Raw genomic sequence first — 7,887 nt, forward strand, 5'->3', positions numbered from 1 at the left:
GGCCGCACAGTCCCCACCGCGGATGCACTGGAATTTGTGCGGACCGCATTAGTGGGTTCCGAGGCCTGCAACTCTTTTGGACCTACAATAGCTATGATTTTCGGCCAAAAACATCCCGGAACTCACCCGAGTCCCCGAGACTTCAAACCAATTATACCAACACATCCCATGACATCGTTCAAACTTGTTTAAAACTTCGGAATGCTTACAACAACATCAAATCACCAATTTAACATAGGATTCAAGCCTAAGAACTCCAAGAACTCTTAATTTATGCTTTCGATCAAAAGGTCTATCAAATTTCGTCCGAACGACCTAAAATTATGCAAGCATGTCACATTCAACACTACAGAGCTACTCCAATTTTCGAAATTCCATTCTGATCCTTAGATCAAAATCACACTATCGAACCGGAAACTTCAAAAATTCGACTCTCGCCATTTCAAGCTTAAATTAGCTACGGACCTTCAAAACACAATACGATCATGCCCCTAAGCCCAAAATCACTCAACGGAGCTAACGGAACGATCGGATTTCCATTTCGAGTCCGTCTTCACACCATTCCAACTACGATCAACTTTCCAATACTTAAGCTCTCATTCTGGGACTAAGTGTCCCAAAACTCCCCGAAGCTCAAAACCCAACATCCCGGCAAATCAACATAGCAGAAATAAACTCGGGAAGCAATTAATACGGGATCAGGGCGTTAATTCTTAAGACGACCGGCTGGGTTATCACAGACTAGCGTTTTGATGGGGTTACGCATTGCAACTGGGATATGTCGGGATATGATCTTTTGTGATGGAATCGTGTGTTTGGTTCTATGGTGTGTGATGGGTTCTTAGCATTTTAGTTGTGGTGGTACTTGTTGAGCTTGCGGGGCAGTTCTCTCATTGGAGTCATTTTCTATGTTTGAGTATGTTTGAGTTGTTGCGTATTGGTGCACGGATTGCATGGTTTGTGGTTTAAGGTCGTATTGATGTGGCATGCCTTTAGAGTAGATGGTATTTGATAAGACGAGGTTGTTGGATCTAGGATGGGTGCTATTAGATTTGGTTGCGGAATATTTGGGAGGATAATATCGAAGGCCGGCTTAGAAGTTTGTTATAATTCTTAGCGAAGGAGAGGGAGCTCCATGACTTGTTGATCTGATGAATGGTTATGAGCTTTGCATGTTTCTTTCATCATCAGCAGTGCACAAAGGTTTTAGAACGAGGCTTTGCTTGATATGAGGTTTATTATCGGTATTGGGTTATTTTGAGCAACTACTATGATTAGAAATTATCGCTATGAGTATTTGAGTTATGGAGTATATCATGTGATTATGTCTTGGGTTATGGTGAAGGATTGATACAGCCTGTTCAGACTTATACAGTGTGTAGATGCGAGATTCTGATCTTATAGGAAATTTCGAATATTGGAAATTGGATTCTAAGGCTTATGGGCTAGGTTGAATTAACAAATTTCGGTTATGTTATGTTATCACACCTATATGGGGTAGGGTGATGCGGGATCACCCCCAGGCATGTGCGTGGCTAGATGGAATAGTGATTTAAAGGCTTAGGAACAACTCTCAGCACGTTTGAGGACGAACGTATGTTTAAGTGAGGGAGAATGTAACGACCCGACCGGTCGTTTTGAGCAATTATACTCTTTTCAACTATTTTAAGTCTTGAATATCTTCTTATGATGTATTATGATGTGTGAATCGCCGGTTTTGGTTTTTAGATATTTCGGAGTTAGTTTGGAAGAATAAAATTCACGGTGTAAAGCATAAGTTTAAAGGTTGACCAGATATTAAGTTATATGTAAACGACCCCGGAATAGAATTTTGATTACCCCAATAGCTTCTTATGGTGATTTTAGACTTAAGAGCGTGTTCGAAAAATTATTTGGAAGTCCGTAGTTTAATTAGGCTTGAAATGGCTAAAACAGAAATTTTACTTTGGAAGTTTGACCGGGGAGTTGACTTTTTGATATCGGGACCGAAATCTGATTCTAGAAATTGGAATAGCTCCATTTATGTCATTTATGACTTGTGTGCAAAATTTGAGGTCAAACAGACTTGATTTGATAGGTTTCGGCATTGAATTTAGAAGTTGAAATTTCTTAGTTTCATTAGGCTTGAATTGGAGTGTGATTCGTATTTTCAGCATTGTTTGATGTGATTTGAGGCCTCGACTAAGTCCATGATATATTTTGAGACTTGTTGGTACGTCCGGACGGGGTCCCGAGGGGCTCGTGTCACGACCCAAACCCGGACCCGGTCGTGATGACGCCTCTCGTGAAGACAAGGCTAGCCAACTACTTCCAGTTCAATCTTTACGCAGTTAAACATTAAGAAACAGTATAATCATAGTCAATTAAACCAAGGTTTAAGTAGTTAAAAAACATAATTTATGGAAAATAACTCCAACACATCCCTAAACCAGGGTGTCACTAGTCATGAGCATCTATAAAACCTAATACAAGTCTGAAAAGTCTACGAACTATTACAAATGTTTGATAAGAGATAGAAATGATAAAAAGGGAGAAACACGGGTCTGCGGACATCAAGCAGCTACCTCGTGAACTCCGAATGTCCGTCGGGAGCTCTCAACTCGCACTGGCAGTATCAACAACGCCTGAATCTGCACACAGGGGTGCAGAGAGCAAAGTGAGTGCTCCAACTCAGTGAGTAACAAATGTAAATAAAGACTAAAAGCAAGAAATCACGTAAAGTACAAAGCATTCTATAATGAAGCAATAAAACCATTTAAAATTAGTGATTCAGTGAAAGATAGGCAAAATCCTTTATATCAAATTTTACTTCCTGAAAAGCCTTTTTCAACAATTAAGCAGGTAATTGACAAGCAATTATGAAAAATAAACACATAAAGGATCGCCCCTCGGGCACAGTATCAACAAATCCGCCCCTCGGGCAACATCTCAGAACAGTACCAGTCCCTCGCGCAATCACATAGAACAATACCAGCCCCTCAGGCTCAATCTCATATCACAATGGGTACCCACGCTCACTGGGGGTGTGCGGACTCCTGGAGGGGCCCCTTATGGCCCAAGCGCAAAATCAAGCCACCTCGTGGCATCATCACTAGGCCCTCAGCCTCATATCAAACAAGCCACCTCGTGGCGTACATATCTAAGGCCCTCGGCCTCATAATCGGTGTCAAATGTTTCCTCACAACATAGGCCCTCGGCCTTACTCAGTCAAAATCCTCACAAGCCACTCGGGCAATAGTAAAACATGATTCCCAGCCCAAAAATGTTATTTAAAAGATCATGTAAGTGTTAAAACAGAGTAAACATGGCTGAGTACGAAAACAGTAAAATATAATATGACTGAGTTCAAGTATAAAGTCAAAACAGTGAGGAAAATACCAGTAAAAATTCCCGAAGGGTTCAAATAGTTGGCAAAAGGCCCAAGTATGGCATTCAGCCCAAATCATGATGATAGCAAATAGATTTCAGTCAAATACGTGATAAAATAGTCATTCGGGAAGGACCAAGTCATAATCCCCAATAGTGCACGACCCCACACTCATCATCAAGCGTGTGTCTCACCTCAATATAGCACTACGATGTACAATCCGGGGTTTCAAACCCTCAGAACATCATTTACAATCATTACTCACCTCGAACCGGTCAAATCTCTAGCTCGCGATGCCTTTGCCCCTTGAATCGGCCTCCACTCGCATCGAATCTATCCAAAGTCAGAACGAGGATGTCAAAATATGCTAAGGGAACGAAGCCCAAGCAAAAATAATCAATTTATAACATAAATCCCGAAATTACCAAAACTCGACCCCTGGCCCCACGTTTCGGAATTCGATAATTTTTATATTAATAGATTCCTTATCTCCCCACGAGTTCATACATATCAAAAATTCTGAAATCCCACCTCAAATGGTCCTTCAAATCCTCAATCAAAGGTCTAAATTTCCAAGCCCTAGTTCTTTAATTTTTGGCTTATTTTCCATGATTATTTAGGTGGAATTCACATTAGAATTGAGTTTTAAGTCCAACAATCTTACCTCCAAGTGATTCCCCTTGAATCCCTCTTCAATCACCTTCAAAAAGCTCCAAAAACGACCAACAATGGAAGAAATAAACCCCAAAATCGCGGACAAGACGAGTACTTAAACATTCTGTCCAGGCCTAAATTTCCTTCTTCGCGAACGCAGTCAAAGCCTAGCGTTCGCGAAGCACAAAAATTCCGTTGACCAAAATTCTTCTTTGCGAACGCGATGCTTTACCCAGACAGACCTTCGGGAATGCCCTCCCTCGCCCGCGAACGCGATGAACAAAATATCTCAAAACCCAGCTGGCCAATTCTTTCTATGCGAACGCGGAGTAGACCTCGCGAACGTGATGCATCGTTTCTCATTCCTTTGTGAATACGAAGACTCCATCGCGAATGCGAAGGCCAAAGTCTCAGCCTTCTCCAGCTAACCCTTCGTGATTGCGGCTCCCCTCTCGCGAACGCGAAGAGCAATTGTCTGCAACACTGAGCAGCAGATTTATGCAATTTTAAACTTCATGAAATGGTCCGATTGACCACCTGAAACTCACCCGAGGCCTCCGAGACCTCAATCAAACATGCCAACATATCCCATAACCTCATTCAAACTTGTTCCCACCTTTGTAACGCTCAAAATAACATAGAAACACCATATTCGCATCGGATTCAAGCCTAAAAATTCTAAAATCTTCTAAATTACGCTTTTGATAAAAAAAAACTCAACCAAACCATGTCCGAATGACCTGAAATTTTGCACACACATCCCAAATGATACAATGGAGCTACTTCAACTCTCGGAATTCCATTCTGACCCCTATATCAAAATCTCGCCTATCGACCGGAAATCGTCAAAATATCAACTTTGCCAATTCAAGCCTAAATCTACTCCGAACCTCCAAAACTCATTTCGATCATACTCCTAAGTCACAAATCACCTTCTGAAGCTAACCAAACCATCGTAATTCACTTCCGATCCCTCTAACACATAAGTCAACATCCGGTTGACTATTCCAACTTAAGCTTTCTTAGAAAGGATTAAGTGTCTCCAACCTTACCAAAATCATTCCATATTCGATCGACCTACTCGATACCACAAAACATGGATAACAAAGCATAAGAAAGTAGAAATGGGGAAAACAAAGTGGTAACTCGAGGCGGCTGGCTGGGTTGTCACAACTCGGGTGTATTTCGGGTGTTATCGGATTATTTTGGGCTACTTTGGATGCTGGTTTTATGGTGTCTGGTGTTGTTCTTTGCGTTTGCTAGGAGTCTTTCGCATTCGCGAAGAAGGAATTGGCTTCTGCGACTATGTTCTTCGCGTTCGCGAAGAAGAAATTCCAGTTGTCCGTTGTCTGACTTTGGAAGCCTATATCTCACAATCTGTAAGGAATTTGGAGATGATAAAAAAATGAAATTTGTAGCCCTTGGTGTCTATTGTTCATAAAGGTAAATTAATTGTAATTTATATTTGTGTACAAAAAGTTATGGTGGATAAACTACAAGCTGTTCGGGAAGAGTTCGTAAATCTCTGCTGCACAAGACTGACTTTGGAAGCTTATATCTCGCAACCTATAATGAACTGGGAGATGAGAAATATGAAAGTTATAGCCCTTGATGTCTAGTATTCAAAATGTCAAACCATTGGTCAATTGGAGTTTTGTACAAAAGGTTATGATCATTATACTAGAGGTTGTCTGAGAAGAGTTTATAAATGAATTTTCAGAATTTTGTTCACCGCGAACACGATGGGAGGCTCGCGAACGCAAAGAAGGAAGTCAGGGCAGTATTATAAGTCCTCTATTTCGGACCTTTGAGCCATTATTTGGTATTTTTAGTTGGGAACCTCGGGATTTAGCGATTTTGGAGAGGAATTTCACCACAAAACTTGGGGTAAGCATTCTTGACTCATTTGTGATTATATTTCATGGATTATTCTTCATTTTCGGCTTTAGATTATTGATTTTTCAAGAGAAATAGAAAGAAATTTCTTTAATTTTACAAAAATAAATTTTCGAGTTTTGAATACCAAGTCAGAGTCGGATTTGAATGAAATTAGTATGGTTGAACTCATAATTGAATGGGTTGTCAGATTTTTTGAGTTTCGTCGGGTACCGAGACGTGAGCCCCCCGAGTAATTTTTGAGTTAAATTTTAGATTTTTGTGGAAAACTAGTATTTTCATATGGAATTAATTTCTATAGTTTGTGTTGACTGAATCAAATTGATTGTGGCTAGATTCGAGGTGTTAAGAGGCCGATTCGCGAGGCAAAGGCATAATGGAGTAAAAGAATTACGCGGTTTGAGATAAGTAACTCTTCTAAACTTAGTGCTAAGGGTATGAAACCTTGAATTACATGTTGTATGATTGGTATTAAGGTGACGCACATGCTAGGTGACGGGCGTGTGGGCGGGCACCCTGTGAATTGTGACTTTGTTGTTTCCATGGCACTGTATGGCAACCCTATCTTGTTGTTATTTGTGTTTTCATCATGTGATAAAGTGATTAAGCTGTCAATCATGCTAGATATCATGTTAGGCTTTATGCCGATACTGTTAGGACCAATAGTGGTCATTTCTTGCTATCATCTCACTGATTTTACCGATATGTTCGTACTCGGTCATATTCATGCATTCATATCATATCTCAATCTCAGTTGTTATTTATTGATACATCATATCATTGTTGTCGGGCTAGTTTCATGATATTGTGAGCCTGAGTAAGACTGGAGAGATTGAGGACTGAGTGAGGCTGAGAGCCTGATTATGAGTAAGACTGGAGAGATTGAGGACTGAGTGAGGCTGAGAGCCTGATTATGAGTGACAGTTATGGGATCGGGCTGCACGCCACACTGATATGGCGCTTGGGCTGAAAGAGCCCCTCTGGAGTCTGTACACCCCCAGTGAGCTCAGTCGACTAGGTATGTATGTGTGTGTGTGTGTATATATATATATATGGATCGAGTTGTACACCGTAATGAGCCTTAAGGCTATATGTATATGGATCAGGTTGCACGCCGCAACGAGCCTTATGGTTATATGTATATGGATCGGGTTGCACGCCGCAACGAGCCTTATGGCTATATATATGTGGATCAGGTTGCATGTCGCAACGAGTATTGTACAGTACTGAGTGATTGAGTGTGCTGAGTATTAAGCCCGATAAGAGAAAAATGTGAGATAGTGAGATTGATTACTCTGAGAGTGTGAGTACATGAGTTCATCACTGAGAGGCATTGCATTTGACATGCGCACTTGAGATACATGCATAGAGATGTATTTCCTTTTGCTGCCCGATTTTGGTGACATTCATGAGTTTACCTGTGTCTTGACATGTGAGCAAAGAGATGTACTTTCCTCATGTTATCTGAAAATGAAACACTTAATGATGAAAGGTTTTGGGGAAGAATTATAATTTTCAAACTTACTCATATTTTTTACGATTTTGGTGAAGGATTTGGGTTTTCGCTAATATACTTTGTAATGACCCGGCCAGTCGTTTTAAGAATTAATGCCCCGATCCCTATTAACTGCTTTCCCTGTGTTTGTTTATGCTATCTTGATTTGCCTCAATGTTTGGTTTTGAGTTTTGGAGTGTTTTGGGACACTTAGTCCCTAAATGAGAGTTTAAGTTTTAGAAATTGGACCATAGTTGGAGCAATGTGAAGATGGCCTCGGAATGAAATTTTGTTGGTTTCGTTAGCTCCGTTGAGTGATTTTGGGCTTAGGGACATGTTCGGATTGTGTTTTGAAGGTTCGTAGCTAATTTAGGCTTGAAATGCCGAAAGTTGAATTTGTGGAAATTTCTGGTTCGATAGTGAGATTTTTATCTAAGGGTCGGAATGGGATTACGGAAGTTGGAGTAGCTCCGTA

This window comes from Nicotiana sylvestris, chromosome 4 (assembly GCF_000393655.2).
Source record: "Nicotiana sylvestris chromosome 4, ASM39365v2, whole genome shotgun sequence".
Lineage (NCBI taxonomy): Eukaryota > Viridiplantae > Streptophyta > Magnoliopsida > Solanales > Solanaceae > Nicotiana > Nicotiana sylvestris.